The following is an 18312-nucleotide window of genomic DNA, read 5'->3' on the forward strand; positions in this document are numbered from 1 at the left end:
AGGTACCAGTCGTACAATAATTTATAATGTGCTTCCCTCAGCCCCATGGAGTGGTTGCACTGTGGAATGTCCTGCCACAATCGTGACCAGCTAGAGTCTGGGATATGTCCCTTTGGATTTGCTACCAATGGATCATATGGTGTGACTTATGAAGCCTGTGTACAAAAAGGAGATGCATCCCCTGGTCCCAAATCCTCTTTTTGCAAATTGTTCAAGAGGGGTTAATTCTCTAGTGGCAGCCTCCCTTATGTTCGGTTGCATTACCCAGTGTTTAAATTGAGTGTAACGAAAGAATTCTGTATCTGCAAGGTTAAAGTCTCGCTTACACCTATAGCCGGTCTCCTGAGAGCCAAGGCTCTGGGGAGTGATGGTTTTCCCCCGGAATTTTATCAAGCATACGCTGATACCGTTGCCCCTAGCCTGTTGCAGGTGTATGTCGAGGCGTTTGAGAGTGGTGTTCTACCGCCCACCATGAACCAGGGCGAGATCTGTATGATTTTAAAACCGGGGGGTGACAAATGTGAACCGGCAGCGTACAGACCCATTACTATGATTAATCCTGACGTCAAGATTTTGACAAAACTTTTGGCGGCCCGTTTAGCTCCGCACATGGCGCATTTGATACATTCGGATCAATGTGGCTTTATTCCGGGACGCAATACCGCCATGAACTTGCGGCGGTTGAATCATATCCTGCATGAAGTTCGAGATCAGGAGGAACCATTGGTTATAGTGTCTATCGATATTGCCAAGGCGTTCGATACGGTTGATTGGGGCTACCTACTGGAGGTCCTCCGAGTGGTGGGCATGGCCCCACTTTTTGTCGCTGGGTCCGCCTGATGTATACAGCTCCCTGTGCCAGAGTGCGGCTGGGCGAGGGGCGTTCTGCGGAATGGTGGCTAGGTCGGGGAACGCGGCAGGGGTGTCCCCTCTCGCTGCTCCTCTTTGCGCTGGCTATAAAGCCTTTGGCGGTCAAGGTCCGCGCGGAGATGGCACAATGGGGTATCCTGGTGGGGGACACGTGTAATGTGGTCTCTTTGTATGCGGATGATGCTCTTTTCTATTTGAGGGCTCCAGATGAATCGCTACCCGTACTGTTGCACCATCTCGACCCCTTTGGGGAGGCCTCGGGTTTGCAGATCAATCGTAACAAGTCCTTGATATTTCCTCTGGCGGGTTACGGGGATGGACCGGCGGCGGGCGTCCCAGACCTTGGACTGCACTGGGAACAGGAGACCTTTCGGTATTTGGGGATTCAGGTGGCCCTGACGGACTCGCAGGCTCTGGCTCGAAACATCGGTCGGATACTTACATCCTTACAGAGCTCGGTGACCTTCTGAAATACATTGCCGCTCTCCCTTATGGGACGGCTTGCTGTCGCAAAGATGGTAATGCTTCCCAGGACACTATATGTCCTCCAGAATTCGCTCTGCCCTATTTCACCGCGAATATTTCACACCCTTAATACCTTGCTAACGTCTCTGCTTTGGGCGGGATGACGTAGCCGGGTTGCGCTTCACACCCTGGTCCGGAGCTGGGAGGAAGGTGGACTGGAGGCTCCGAGGTTTGATTTATATTATTATGCAGCGCAACTGTTACCGGCAGCGTGGTGGTTCGCGGATGCAGACGGGTGGGAGATGCAGCTTTTGGCTGGGAGTGCCACCGAGCGGATTTTGCAGGTGGCATTGATGAGGGGGAGGGGAGCGGATGCGACCCTACCATATGTGGTGCGCCACACGGCGGCAATCTGGCAGAGGTGTGTGGAACGAGTACTGCGTCGAGCCCCCTTTAATAGGGAGTTGCCGGTTTGGATCTTAGCGCCCATTGTGGCTATGGAGGAGCACATGTCCTTTAGGGACTGGAGAGCAGGAGGCTGCGATACCTTGGCTGACCTCTATCCGGGCGACTCGTTTGTCTCTTACGAGGAGGCTGCGGAGGCCTTTGGGTTGGGGAGGACAATATTTACATTACCGCGGCATTCAGGAGGTGGCGAGGGAGTCGTGGCCCCAATTCCCGGAGGCGCCTCAGACTTCTCATACATTGAACATCATTCTCTCCTGTGGTAGGGGCCGTAGGTTGATTTCCTTGCTTTACTCCGCACTGCGTCAGGACTCGGAGCCGCCAGTCCAGCCTGCGTGGAGCACCTGGGAAACAGATCTGGGGGAGACCCTGGAGGCCGGGCAGCGCAAGCGTATAGGGGGTCTTACACGTAAAGTGTCATGTTATGCACAATTTAAGCTCACACACTTTAATTTTATGCACCGCACTTATATGACACCGGTCTCCTTGCAGCGCTTCTCACCAGACAGGGAGGACACTTGTCCCAGGTGCAGAGCTGAGAGGGCAAGGTTCCTACATCTCGCCTGGGATTGCGCATTGTTGCAAAGTTTCTGGACGGAGGTGGTGGGATGTATAGCCGCCGCTACCGGCCTTAACATAGACTTGGCATCGCTCCACTGTCTGCTGAACTAGGGTGGCCGAGTGAGCTAAAGATTGGTGATGGATTAAACCCAGATCAGTTGACTGGGGGTGAGTGTTTGATTTGCTCAAACGCTCCGTCCATCATCCCCTTTTGTATCGCTTTGTTCGCCCTAAGTGTGGCAGGGTATGCTCAGACGTGAGTCCCTTGCTCACTTGGCCACAGAATTCAAGATAGCCTGGCTGATGAGGATTATGAATCCGAAACCGGTCCCAGGATGCTTGTTTCCGGTCCAGGGAAGACATGGCATGGCAGTTCGGGCTGGACTGTTCCCACGAGGCACAGGGTCAGACTGATTTGCATATTGCCATGTCTGAACTGGGGTGGCCGAGTGAGCTAAAGAATGGTGATGGATTAAACCCAGATCAGTTGACTGGGGGTGAGTGTTTGATTTGCTCAAACGCTCCGTCCACCATCCCCTTTTGTATCGCTTTGTTCGCCCTAAGTGTGGCAGGGTATGCTCAGACGTGAGTCCCTTGCTCACTTGGCCACTGGATTCAAGATAGCCTGGCTGATGAGGATTATGAATCCGAAACCGGTCCCAGGATGCTTGTTTCCGGTCCAGGGAAGACCGGGCTGGACTGTTCCCACGAGGCACAGGGTCAGACTGATTTGCATATTGCCATGTCTGAACTGGGGTGGCCGAGTGAGCTAAAGAATGGTGATGGATTAAACCCAGATCAGTTGACTGGGGGTGAGTGTTTGATTTGCTCAAACGCTCCGTCCATCATCCCCTTTTGTATCGACTCTGGTTCCCTGGCCTAGGAAAAGGAAAATCCCCTATAAACTATTACAGCTTATGTTGGTTCTGGCGCGGCGCAGCGTGGCCATTACCTGGATGGGGAGGAAGGCCCCAGAGATTTCCGCATGGCTGAGGGATGTTCAGGAGTGGTCTCTGGCGGAGGAGACTCATATGCAATGCACGCGCAGGGATGAGAGACTGCAGGAAGACCTATTGGCATGGAGAGTAATGTGTACTGCTGGTCTGTCCCTGAGTGATTCTGAGGGGACTAGTGCAGAACTGTTCACACCTGAGGGGTCGGGAACTGACGGGGAGGGGGAGGGTAATGGGGATGGTTAGATCTGGGTTGTCGTTTGCACTCGGCTGCTACCTCATGTTCACTGTTGCTAGGTCCTGATTGTAATGTATGGTTTTTCTTATAGTCCCAATGTCCGATTTTTGCCCACTGATACTTGTGTCCCTAATGTGCCTTAATGAGGTCCTCGTTCTGTATGCAACAGTTCTTGTATGATTCCGCAATTGGGGGGGAATGTTTATGTTTCTTTGCATAACTAAAAATAAAGTAAAAAAAAAAAAGTCTCGCTTACACTGCTCAAACGTTTTAATGTCCCAATCCAGAAACAGGTTTGTGATTGTCAAGCAGTCTGCCAGTCTCCACGCCTCATATCGCCCAAGGCGTTCTACTGGTGGAAGTCAGAGAAGAACCCCCTATCTGGTTCAATAGGCAGACTTTGGAACAGATAGAGGAGGCGTTCTACTGGTGGAAATGCTGGATTAAGGTTTATGGGTGTAAAGTTCATTCCGTCTGCCTACCTATATTGTCCCATACTTTCAGTGTGGTCAGCATTGGGATGCTTAGGTAAACATTTACCTGTCTGTCATTCTTAGGCTTACAGATCAAATCCCAGATGTATTTCCCCGCCACCTCCCTATCCATGTGTAACTAATGTTTATTGAATTCCTTTGCGGACCAGTCAGGAATCACTCGAAGTTGAGCTGCCCTGTAGTAGAGCTTGAAGTCTGGTAATGCCATACCGCCAGCTGATTTGGTTGCTCGCAGGACTTTGTATGAGAGTCGAGTGTGTTGTCCTTGCCAAATAAACCTTGTCACTTATAAGCGTAAGTCAGAGAAGAACCCCCTATCTGGTTCAATAGGCAGACTTTGGAACAGATAGAGGAGGCTGGGTAGCAAATCATCTTTACTGCCTGAATGCGTCCTATCCATGACAAGTATAGCGGTTCCCATCTTTTTGAATCCACTTTTAGGTGTTGCAACAGCCGAGTCGTAATTTGCTTTTTATAGTCCTTCTAGGCATGGGGTAATTTTCAAGTCTAGATATATTAGGTCCTTCTTGGCCCATTGGAAGGAAGTAGTTTTCTCTAATGATTCCTGCTCTGCCTGTGATAAGGTTAAGTTGAGTATAAAGGACTTTGTTAGGTTGATTCGAAAACCTGCTACCTGTTCGAATGTGTCCAATTCCCTTATAAGTGGGGGTAGAGAATTGTCAGGTGAGGACAGAGACATCATCTGCACATAAAGAGACCTTATACTCCGTCGAGCCGAAAAACACCCCCTGTATCTGCTCTGTGGAGCGGATTTTAGCCACTAGCGGCTCTATGCCACAAGGAAATTGATAGTGGGCGACCCAGTATACCCTTGAGGGTTTGGGCAAAGCGTATAGTAGGGTGAGAGTACCTTCAAGGGATTTTAATGAACATAGGGATTTTTGATCACTTATAAGACGAAATCGTGTGGGTTTAGTAATTTAGGCCCACTAATGCTATTTATGCAACCACAGAGATGATATATGTTCTAGCGCTGTTACTCATAAGTAATCAGTGAGGAGAGAGAGCAAACAAGGATTAAGGAGCAGGTGTGTATAAACAAAGAATATTTAATCTTTTTCTTTTTCAAAACAAGTTAAAAGGTTGGGTACAAGATGAATAGCAAAGATGTAAACGGGAAACCATTAATTCACAAAGCCCTAGTTACATCAATTGCAATTGATGTAACTAGGGCTTTGTGAATTAATGGTTTCCCTTTTACATCTTTGCTATTCATCTTGTACCCAACCTTTTAACTTGTTTTGAAAAAGAAAAAGATTAAATATTCTTTGTTTATACACAGCTGCTCCTTAATCCTTGTTTGCTCTCTCTCCTCACTGATTACTTATGAGTAACAGCGCTAGAACATATATCATCTCTGTGGTTGCATAAATAGCATTAGTGGGCCTAAATTACTAAACCCACACGATTTCATCTTATAAGTGATCAAAAATCCCTATGTTCATTAAAATCCCTTGAAGGTACTCTCACCCTACTCTATGCCACAAGGGCTCGCGGCAAGCTCCGTTTCCAGCGCCTTAAGTTCCATTTCTAGTTTCCGCAATGTATTTAGTATATCCTGAAGGACTCTGGCCCCTTTTGATATACAATATCCCCTGATCATGACCTTAAATGCTTCCCATATAATTTCAACACTATTAACGGAGTCCTTATTTCGTGCAAAAAACTCCTGTATCTCCTCACGTAATTCCTCCTGAAATTCTGTGTCAAGTAGGATAGGGGCATGGAGTCGCCATTGACTGCGCGGTGTGTTAAAATCAGAGGAAAAGAGTGCAAGCAGCACTGGGGCGTGGTCCGAGTAGGTTCTAGCCAGATGCCGCACTTTATCTATTGTGGGGGCCAGCCCTCGGGTCACCAGATAGTAATCTAACCTTGCCCATGATTGTGCCTGCGCTGTGAAGTGCGTACCCTCTTGCAAAGTCTGGTGGACATATCTCCAAGCATCTATCAACTGATAGACAGTGATGATGTCCTGTACTACTACTTGCGCCTTGGTGGAGTGGTTTGGCGCGGGATGTGATCTGTCCAGTCTGGGATTATAAGTAACATTGAAGTCGCCCCCCGAAATAATATGAGTAGAGTCCACTTCGAATATCTTGGCCCACAATGAATTAAAATAGCCCTGGTCATCTGTGTTCGGCCCATAGCAGAAGGCCAGTGTAACCATCACTGAACTTAGTCGTCCCCATGCCAGACAGTACCTACCCTGCGAGTCGCATGTAGCTCCCATCAAGTAAAATGGCACCCGTTTTCGTATTAGAATCGCCGTTCCCCTTGCATATGTGGAGTAAAAGGAAAAAATTGTATGTTCCGCCCACTTGCTGGCGAAGCTATTTGATTTGTGTTGAGCGAAGTGAGTCTCCTGTATCATGGCTGTGTGCACATTATGTCTGTCCAGATATGACAATATATGTAATCTCTTCCTGGGGTCCCCCAGGCCTCTGACATTCTACGTGATGACATTCAGTGCCCCCGAGTCTACCTTAGCCATGCTCCCCAAGTTCTATCCCTGTCCCAAGTGCTGCCCATGCAATGTGTCCCAAATCCGCAACAATAACATGAACACCTGATGCAGTACTCTTTTGATGCTGTCCAAGGCCCTCATCCGTCATCCACCCATGTCCCTGCAGGCAGATACTCTGATCTAGGGCTCTTACACAAAAAACAGACCAACTCCACCCCCCCTCTCTCCACCCACTGAAGCAACCCAAACTTGCCAGAAATGCTTACCCTCCCACCCTCCCCAGACCCCTACTGATTCGAAATAACCTCCACAGCCCCTGCAAGCAGAGTGCCGTGGTCAAACTCTGGGGAATACCCATTGGGGGTCATCATTCTAGTCGGCTACACAGACACTCCTCATCCTCTGCTGTTGTGACACCCGGGCTTTAAGGGGGGGGAGTGGGGCCTGGAGCACATTGGTACTAGTTCAAATGGTTCAGCATATAATGTCTCACTTAAGATCTGCCACAGAGTTCACCGGTACACAGCATTCCAATGGGGGGTATATGTAGAGTAGATTAGTGCGGAGGTAACTGTCTCATTGCAAATCGTCTTCAGTGCCTGTAGAGAAGGACTGCTGTGAGTCCCTCATGCCTCCGCCGCTCCGATTCATGCGTTTCACATTCCGAATGAAGTCTTCCACTTGCTGCGGATTAGTAAAAAATCGCTGCTTCCCCTGATGTGTGACCCTCAGGCGCGCCGGGTATAACAACGCATAGTCAATCTGTGCCGCTCTAAGTTTCTTCTTGACGTCTATAAAATTACACCTCTTCTCCTGGACAATGGGTGTAAAATCCGGATAGATTGAAAATGTATTTCCATCATAGGATATGGTCTGTTTGTTTCTTGCTGCTCGAAGGGCCACGTCCCGGTCCCGATAATTCAGCAATCTCGCGATGATGGGACCCGGAGGATTGCCAGGCGTTGGGCCCGGTCCAAGGGTTCTGTGGGCCCTTTCCACTATAAACTGCCTGAAAAAGGATTCTGCGCCAATCGCCGCTAGCAGCATCTTTTCAACATACTCTTCCATTCTTCCAGTGTTGGTCGATTCTGGAATGCCAATCACGCAGATGTTATTGCGCCTGCTGCGCGCATTTAAGTCCTCGTTCTTAGCCGCTATTATTTTCAATAATTTATCCATACGTGCTAGCTGTGTTGCGTGGCCGGCGGTGGTGTCCATGTTATCAGATATGCGCCTCTCAGATTCAGTAATGCTCAATGTGCGCTATGGCATCCATCCACGATGACATTCTGTGCACTTTGTCCACCACCGTCGCAAAACCTTGTCGTACCTCCTGTAGAATACTCTGCAAATCTGCAGCTTGCATGGTATCGCCTTCGTGAGTCTCAGTTCTACTCTCAGAGTCCCGGTCATCTTGTGTGGGCCTGTTCACCTTCTTCGCTGCCTCAATAATTTAGTTTTGGCTGCCTGGTTTCTGGCTTCCCCATGTCGTCACTAGGGTGGCGTCTCAAGCCCAGTAATCTCTGGTTCGCCCCTGTTTTCGCTCACCGTCCGCAAAAGTTTCCGACCAGATGCCAAAGTCAGGGGTGATGCAGTATAGGCAATGCCAGTTACAGATTCTCAATACTCACTGTTACCTGGTTTCAGGATCGTGCCCCCCACTCCTAAAGGTACACAGTCGTTGTTTCCCGGGCAGAGTTTCTGTTGCCCTGAGGTGCGTCTCACTCTTTGCGGTGCCACTGTTATCCGGCCTCTAGATACCTCCGGGCCGGGGTGGGGAAGGGGGGAGAGGATGATCCGGGGTCTCTGGTTGAAGTTTGCAATCTCAACAGTCTATATGGTCAAACGGGGGCCACAACATCAGTATGCCTCCCCCACCCCCCCAGGGCAACCACAACAGTTCTCACTGCTAGCACTGTCCGTCCCGACTTCCCCAAGATGGCGGCTGGTCTCTCTCCCTCATAAAAAGGCACCTAGCAAAAAAGTCCTGAAGCCTCTATATGTTTCACAGGGCAGGGCGCACTGCAGAAGCAGTGCAGATTCCTCACCCAATTGCTCACCAGGCTCCCTGTTCAGACACCAGTTTAGGGCTATTCCCTGCAGCTCTTATCTGAGCAGGTGGCAGCAGTGTAGTCCCTTTAGACCCTCAGAAGGTTCCGATCTCTCAGTCAGCGTAGGGCCCCATTCGCACACAGCTGGCCAGCGCCTCGCACAGCAAGAGCATAGAATCCAATTATCCTGTGCGCAATCCTTGCAGCATACACATCCCACTTATGTTTCCAAGCCATCAGGGCGTCCCGCACACTGCTCAGCGTTGCAGCGCTGATTCCGCTCCAGGGACAATCCGGCCTCTCAACTACCGATCAGTTCTACAAATGCGGCGGCCGCTCTCCTCCCAAATGCTGCACGTATTATCCCGCCGTCTCCGAATGGCTGCTGGCTGCAAACCGTTCCGCCAGGCAGGTCCCAGCGCAGGTCTATCTGCCTCACAGCGCGTGCCGCCGTCATGGCCTAGCTGCCGCCTGTAACGCCGCGGTCTTTCTTCGTCACCTCCGCCGCCCCGCAGCTCAGTCTGGTCACTGCAGCGCCCTCGGTCAAGTCTTTCCTGGCTCAGGGTTGGGGCAGGCTCCGTCTGATCTGTTCAGTTTTCGCACCTAGGGAGGCAGGTGCTTAGTTCTCCGATTTGTCAGAAATGTAGATGTTTAACAACCCAGTTGATAGGATAAATATCGGATATTTGCTCCAGGCTTCAGGAGCCTCACATATGTGCAGCCATTCTGCGTGTGCGCCCTCTAGCACCCCCCACTTGCCTCTTAATTGTCTTGCTAAATGAGAGCCTTCTTTATTACTCTCGTCATAACCTTTCCGCTGAAGGCGCAGGAGGGTTATTTCTGCTCGGTTAGTGTAGATGGCATTAAGCTTACCCCACAATGCTGTCACCTTACGTTGTTGGGCCAGCATCAGGTTGTCTTTGTGTGATTTTACTGCCGCCGTAAGTTTTGATTCTAGCATGTGCCTCTCTGTGGTTCTCTGTTTGTTAAGGGAGGAGTCAAGGCAATACATTGCCCTCTTAGCACTGCCTTGAAGGCATCCCAGGTGGTTGAGGGGGGATCTCCCCTGTATTGTTATGTTGGAAGTATTCCTTAATGGATGAAAGAAGTTCAGCTCTCAGTAATCTATCTCGAGTTAAGGAGTTAGGAAAGAACCAACGTCGGAACTTTGGCGGCTGCGTCTCCTAATTCATCGTTAATATGGCATGATCTGACACCGTTATGGGGTTCATTGTTGCTGCACACAAGGCCTGAACCAATGGGTTGCTCACAAAAATATAATCTACATGGGAGTAACTCCTATGTGAATGTGAAAAAAAGGTGTACTCTCTGCCCTGCGGGTGTAGTGCTTGCCATGTATCCACCAGACCAAGTTCCTCAAACTTTCGTTCAGTGCTCTAGAAAAGCTTCTCGTAGTGTGTCAGGTAGGGTGTGTGCTATCCACACAACAGGGTCCCACGTCAAATTAAAGTTGTCCAGTATCGTGACTTCCCCTCCTGAAAAGTCCCCAAACATATCTAGAAAAGCCCCAATAAAGTGTGCTTGGTTTGTATTAGGAGTCTAGAGTGTGGCAATGATACATTAATGTCCCCGCAAGTGACCCTTTACCATGACCATCCGGGCCTCTCAGTCAGTTTTAGATCCTGTCGGGGAGAACTGTACGGATTTATGAAAGAAGAGCGCCAGCCCGTTATGCTTGGAGGTTGCGGAAGATGTATACATCAGTGGATAATCTCTGTGTCACATTCTGTGCTCCTCTCTTTCTTTTTTAGGTGGGTTTCCTGTAGTGCTACTACATAGTTTCTCCTGTCAGTAATGTACTTCCAAATGTTAAGGTGTTTCGCAGCAGAGTTTAAGCCCTTCACATTCCATGTGAGTGTAGTAATCATCATACCCCCAGGTTGTAATGCCTGTGCCTCTTCAACCTCCTTCCAACTTCCCCCCTTGCCCTCACCCACTTCTCCCCACCTGTGATGAATCTGTTGTCTGTCTCACTCTTGTGTCCTCCAGTGTGACCCTTGGAAGTGTTGTTCCATGTACCAGTGTAGAACTAAGAAAAGTTAACCAAACATAACTACATAGCGTAATTTGCCTATGTTTTCTACCCATTTCTAAAATGGATTAATTCTGCTCGGGTGTGTGGTCTAATCTGCTTAAGGCAAATCTGTATTAACCTATTAACAACAGGATTGAAGAATGCTTCAGCATGCAATGGAGATAGTGATGCCAGCCACATCACCTATATTCCCCCATCGTGCCTCTTAAACAAAGCCCCTCCTATCAATACAGTCCCCGCTTCCCCCAACATTGCTTATCTGTTGTAATGCTCAGATGAGAGTTTGAACTGTTCATATTACTGGATGCTTCCCTGGCTAGCCAAGCCGGCCCTGCCAGGCTAGCTCTCCTTCAGGCCAGCCTGTTTCTACTGCAACTTTAAACGTGGTTAGGTCTTCCATTGCTGTTTGTCTTTCGCCAGCTTTGCAGAGCCGGCGGGTTCCCCAGTGCACTGATTATTTGCCCGTTCCTCGTTGCAGGGTATCCCTGGGATCCTTGCCACCTCTTGGACTTCAGAGACGTAATGCGGCCTGTTTTGAAATTAAAATGCCAGTCCAAACGGCTAGGTCCAACGATATCTGACCTGCTCCTGCCACAATTTTTCAGTTACTGGCCTGAATTGTAGGTGGCGGGTTAGTGTGGCCGGGGCAACATCCTGGAGGAGAGTGCATGATGTCCCCTGCAAAGTGACCCTCTCCGCCATGTGTGCTGCTTGAAGGATTGCACCCTTCACCCTGTAGGAGTGGAGCTTGGCCAACACATCCCTGGGACGTTTCTGAGATCCGGCCTGATGCGGGTCCACCCAATGAGCATGGTCAATTTTCACTTTCAGTGTTGCGTCATTTAGAAGTTCCGAAAACATTCCCTCTACGAATGCCTCTACGTTCGAGCCTTCAAGTGCTTCTGCCATGTTACTTATTCATATATTGTCTCTGCAGGACCTGTTTTCAAGATCTTCGCATTTCAGCATGGTAGCTTGGAGTTGTACTTGTATAGTTTGTGTTGCCTCTTCCATCCAATGCGTTTGCTGCCCATCTCCTGTAGTTTGGTTTCTAGGACTAATGCTCTCGTGACCACTGAGTCGACAACACTTTGGATCGACACCAGGCGACTTAGGATGTCTGCTTTTAGAATTTCAAGGGTGGTGTTCAGGTCTGCTTTCAATTCCTCCTCAAGCTCCTTCTTGAAAGACTTCAACAAACCAAGTAGATCCTCCTTGGTTAGGGCCATGGTATCCTCTGTGCCAGGGCCTTGACATGCCTCCGCCAGTGCAAAATAGCTGTACTCTACTTTGCTGAGCCTTCTTTGGTGGCATATGGGTGACTACACAACGGCCCAATGTAGTCCTGACCCCCAGAACGATCAGTGTCTGTGTATGGACCGCTTGGGTGTGGCTCCCTTGATGTTGGAATGTGGCTCTTCAAAGTCTGTTATGTACTGTTATACACCACCGAGGGCCCATCCACCCTGTGTTTCCCCCACATGCTTGATGGTCGACCCTTCAGTTTAAACATGCCCTTCTTTCCGTCTCTGTTGCCTCTCATGGTTCGGGACAAGGCTTTTTTCTTTCCCCAACACTGGCGCACTCTCCCAGCAGACCGCCTCTGCCTTCTCAACTTGTTCGTAGCGGCTAGCTCCCAGGAGCACTTCATGCCAGTTCTGCCGCCATTTTAAGATCAGGAACTGTTTTCCCCTCCCTTGGGGTCTAGGCCATAGGATCTCTCTTACCGGGCTCTCCTCCTAGGGGACGCGGGTTTTGGTTCCCCACCGTGTGCCAAGTGAGTCTTTCAACTTGGTTGGGACAGGCATATCCCCTTGATTGAGCACTGAAAAGTAGCTCTCCCGCCTAGGGAGAGGACGCCCCTGTGCACAACTGCGGGTGGACCAAAAGGTCTGATTCAATAAATCCAATGTTCAATAAATAGTGTTCATAACGAAAATATTTTCATCTTTCCAGTTTTATTGGAATATCTTACTTTGATGCGTTCATGTATATGATGCAAATCAAACTTGGTAATCCAAAACAACGTGCATGATTCAAGGTGTGTTCATTATCACACAACCCAATGCATTTCGGGCGGAGCCCATCGTCAGGGGGTTACTCTACAACAAAAAACAGAATGGCTAGCTATAATCACACTGTAAAAACAATGGCGGTTTGCAAAAAGAAAGAAAACACAGTGCATGCAGCATGGTATACACAGAGACACTGTAATCATACAGGGAGAGACGGGTCGGGGTGTAAATATTCCAATCAGCAAAAAGAAATGCCTAAAGCTGGTGAACAAAGTAAAAAACAAACTCTGTGCCTTGAAGAGTAAAAGCCTTCACCAAGAAGCGGTCATGTTTCAAAACGGAGATACACCGTGTCTAAAACCGAGCGGGTTGCCCCACGTTAGTGAAAGTCTAAAGAAATCATAACCATGATAGAGCATAATAGCAAGCGTCCCGAGGCAGGGTACTTACTGGTGTGATAATTACAAGCGGACTCAGCGGAGTTCCGTGGAGTTGACAGAAAGGCGTGCAAAGATAGGAGATCAAGTAGCATGTGCTGAACAGTGAGAGGGGACTTGAGAGAGGCTAAACGACCCGAAGGGTCAGAAAAGGAGGATAACGTGAGCGCCATGTTGTAAAGGACAGTGTCACAGACGGAAGACATGGAAAAATAAATACAATCGGAGTAACATTCGAGTATGCAAGCATGAAAACGAAAACATAAGATTATAGGTAGCACAAGAATTCAATACGATCATTAAGCCCCAAGGGCGCCATCGTGGATAAATAACGAATCCAGAAATTCTCCCTTTTAAGTAGCAAGTTCTTATTGTTCAAGGTGATGGGTACTTGTTCGAGTATCTGATATTTTAGTTGGGCCACTGAATGTCTATTTTCCAGAAAGTGGGTAGCTACCGTGGATTTCAAATTCCCAGTGCGAATATTGCTCTTATGTTCTAAGATCCTGGTGCGGATCTTGCGCTCCGTGTGTCCCACATAGCATTTGCCGCAAGGGCATTTCAATACATATATGACATTCTTGCTATTACATGTGGCATTGACTCTCAATTTTATGGAATTGCCTTTCATAGGATGGTTAATCAGGTTCCCTGGGATACAGTTATTGCAATTGCTGCAATTGTGACAAGGTTTGAGACCGGTATATGTGACATTAGACTTAGGTCCACTGGTGTTATTCAAAAACTCTTTGAGATTCTTGCCCCTGGTAAATGCGAAGATAGGAGTTTCTGTGAATAGACCTTTGAAATCTGCTTCCATTGTCAAAATGGGCCAATGTTTTCGGATGATTTTTTGAAATTGTGCCGATGCTTTAGAGTACTTGGAGACGACCACTAGCCGGTCGGAGGGTGTCTTCTGTTTAGGAAGAAGCAAAGAGGCTCTGGAGCATTTATCACTTCTCTTCATAGCCAAGTCTAGTATCGGGGTAGGATATCCACGAGCTCTCAATCGTTCCAAGACTGTTTGGATTTGGACTTTGCTTTCATCAGGTTTAGAAACTATTCTTTTGACTCGCAGAATCTGTGCATATGGTAGATTGTTTTTTAATCCCATGCGGTGAAAGCTCTGGTAGTGTAGTGTCGAGTTTCTATCCGTCGGTTTTCTGAAGATGGAGGTGGACCAATCACCCGGTTCTCTTAATATTTTCACGTCCAAATAATGGACGCAGGATGTGCTGTAATCCCATGTAAATTGTATCCGTGGTGTGACATGATTCCAGGTATTGAGAAAGGTGACAAGGGTTTCAGCGGTGCCAACCCATGAGAGAAAAATGTCATCAATATACCGGAGATATAACCGGCCGTGTTCTCGCCAATTTGTTTTGCTTAGAATGTGGGTTTCTTCGAATATTCGCATGAAAATATTGGCGTAGCAAGGAGCCGCCGAATTTCCCATGGCCGTGCCGTTGAGCTGTAAATACCATTTGTCCAAGATCGTAAAGTAGCTATGGTACAATGTGAATAAGGTGAGTTCCATCAGGAATATTTTTAGATCATGGTCAATGTCCGATTGAGCCAATGTTTTTTCGATGGCTTCTATCCCTTCGTCATGAGGGATTGAAGTGTATAGGGCACTGACATCCACAGTACACATGATGAGGTTGGAGTCTTTAAGTTGGTTCATGACTGGTTCCAATTTAAGTAAAAAATCGGTGGTGTCTTTTACGAAAGAGTCTGATGTTGAAACAAATGGTTGGAAATATTTATCCAAAAATTTCCCAACGTTCTCATGGATGCTTGTTCTTGTCGACACGATGGGTCGAAAGGGAGGATTAGTTGGGTGTTTATGAAGTTTTGGCAACATGTACAGTATCGGTGGTTTAGGATTGATGGGTGTGAGGTACCTCTTCGTTCTCTCATTGATGGTCCCATTGTCGAAGGCTTTATTGATGATGGTAATCAAATCGTTGGTGTATTCCCGGGTGGGATCCCCCGAGAGTATACCATAGGTATTGGTGTCTCCAATGTGTTCAGTGACCTTTTGTTCCTTTTTTAGAGTCAGGTACCAACCTACAAAAAGATCCCGGGGGGGCAAAACCCGCCGAGGAACAAGAAAAAACTCCACCTCCAAAAAACAAGAAACCGAAAGGAAGACGCTGACCACCGACGAGAATCTGGTCATCAATATCTCTTCTATAACCATGTCAAAAGAAGAAATTAACATACTACAGAAAGGTCAATCATTCGTCCCCACCACGGGCACCAATACATTGGAACTCGAAGTGAGCACATTCAAATTGATCCGCAACATCCGCTTGAAACATTACTTCCAAAACATCTGTCCCAATACCATCCAGGAGGAAGATATGCTCAGAGGCCTACGACCCCACAGCACCTTTTTGGCCCCGCAAAGCCACAAAATCATCGATGCCTTTGAGAACCTGGTTAAGCAAGACATATTGAACCTTCCTTTTTCACAACCAGCTACACGAGGTAACCTCACTCGCAAGGAGAGAAACATTTTGCAAAAAATTGCGGACAATCCCAACATCATTTGTCATAATGCCGACAAAGGAGGTGCCCTGGTGATCATGGACACCTCCTTCTATGAACAAAAGGTCACTGAACACATTGGAGACACCAATACCTATGGTATACTCTCGGGGGATCCCACCCGGGAATACACCAACGATTTGATTACCATCATCAATAAAGCCTTCGACAATGGGACCATCAATGAGAGAACGAAGAGGTACCTCACACCCATCAATCCTAAACCACCGATACTGTACATGTTGCCAAAACTTCATAAACACCCAACTAATCCTCCCTTTCGACCCATCGTGTCGACAAGAACAAGCATCCATGAGAACGTTGGGAAATTTTTGGATCAATATTTCCAACCATTTGTTTCAACATCAGACTCTTTCGTAAAAGACACCACCGATTTTTTACTTAAATTGGAACCAGTCATGAACCAACTTAAAGACTCCAACCTCATCATGTGTACTGTGGATGTCAGTGCCCTATACACTTCAATCCCTCATGACGAAGGGATAGAAGCCACCGAAAAAACATTGGCTCAATCGGACATTGACCATGATCTAAAAATATTCCTGATGGAACTCACCTTATTCACATTGTACCATAGCTACTTTACGATCTTGGACAAATGGTATTTACAGCTCAACGGCACGGCCATGGGAAATTCGGCGGCTCCTTGCTACGCCAATATTTTCATGCGAATATTCGAAGAAACCCACATTCTAAGCAAAACAAATTGGCGAGAACACGGCCGGTTATATCTCCGGTATATTGATGACATTTTTCTCTCATGGGTTGGCACCGCTGAAACCCTTGTCACCTTTCTCAATACCTGGAATCATGTCACACCACGGATACAATTTACATGGGATTACAGCACATCCTGCGTCCATTATTTGGACGTGAAAATATTAAGAGAACCGGGTGATTGGTCCACCTCCATCTTCAGAAAACCGACGGATAGAAACTCGACACTACACTACCAGAGCTTTCACCGCATGGGATTAAAAAACAATCTACCATATGCACAGATTCTGCGAGTCAAAAGAATAGTTTCTAAACCTGATGAAAGCAAAGTCCAAATCCAAACAGTCTTGGAACGATTGAGAGCTCGTGGATATCCTACCCCGATACTAGACTTGGCTATGAAGAGAAGTGATAAATGCTCCAGAGCCTCTTTGCTTCTTCCTAAACAGAAGACACCCTCCGACCGGCTAGTGGTCGTCTCCAAGTACTCTAAAGCATCGGCACAATTTCAAAACATCATCCGAAAACATTGGCCCATTTTGACAATGGAAGCAGATTTCAAAGGTCTATTCACAGAAACTCCTATCTTCGCATTTACCAGGGGCAAGAATCTCAAAGAGTTTTTGAATAACACCAGTGGACCTAAGTCTAATGTCACATATACCGGTCTCAAACCTTGTCACAATTGCAGCAATTGCAATAACTGTATCCCAGGGAACCTGATTAACCATCCTATGAAAGGCAATTCCATAAAATTGAGAGTCAATGCCACATGTAATAGCAAGAATGTCATATATGTATTGAAATGCCCTTGCGGCAAATGCTATGTGGGACACACGGAGCGCAAGATCCGCACCAGGATCTTAGAACATAAGAGCAATATTCGCACTGGGAATTTGAAATCCACGGTAGCTACCCACTTTCTGGAAAATAGACATTCAGTGGCCCAACTAAAATATCAGATACTCGAACAAGTACCCATCACCTTGAACAATAAGAACTTGCTACTTAAAAGGGAGAATTTCTGGATTCGTTATTTATCCACGATGGCGCCCTTGGGGCTTAATGATCGTATTGAATTCTTGTGCTACCTATAATCTTATGTTTTCGTTTTCATGCTTGCATACTCGAATGTTACTCCGATTGTATTTATTTTTCCATGTCTTCCGTCTGTGACACTGTCCTTTACAACATGGCGCTCACGTTATCCTCCTTTTCTGACCCTTCGGGTCGTTTAGCCTCTCTCAAGTCCCCTCTCACTGTTCAGCACATGCTACTTGATCTCCTATCTTTGCACGCCTTTCTGTCAACTCCACGGAACTCCGCTGAGTCCGCTTGTAATTATCACACCAGTAAGTACCCTGCCTCGGGACGCTTGCTATTATGCTCTATCATGGTTATGATTTCTTTAGACTTTCACTGACGTGGGGCAACCCGCTCGGTTTTAGACACGGTGTATCTCCGTTTTGAAACATGACCGCTTCTTGGTGAAGGCTTTTACTCTTCAAGGCACAGAGTTTGTTTTTTACTTTGTTCACCAGCTTTAGGCATTTCTTTTTGCTGATTGGAATATTTACACCCCGACCCGTCTCTCCCTGCATGATTACAGTGTCTCTGTGTATACCATGCTGCATGCACTGTGTTTTCTTTCTTTTTGCAAACCGCCATTGTTTTTACAGTGTGATTATAGCTAGCCATTCTGTTTTTTGTTGTAGAGTAACCCCCTGACGATGGGCTCCGCCCGAAATGCATTGGGTTGTGTGATAATGAACACACCTTGAATCATGCACGTTGTTTTGGATTACCAAGTTTGATTTGCATCATATACATGAACGCATCAAAATAAGATATTCCAATAAAACTGGAAAGATGAAAATATTTTCGTTATGAACACTATTTATTGAACATTGGATTTATTGAATCAGACCTTT

Source organism: Lissotriton helveticus, chromosome 3_1 (genome assembly GCF_964261635.1).
Source record: "Lissotriton helveticus chromosome 3_1, aLisHel1.1, whole genome shotgun sequence".
Taxonomy (NCBI): Eukaryota; Metazoa; Chordata; class Amphibia; order Caudata; family Salamandridae; genus Lissotriton; species Lissotriton helveticus.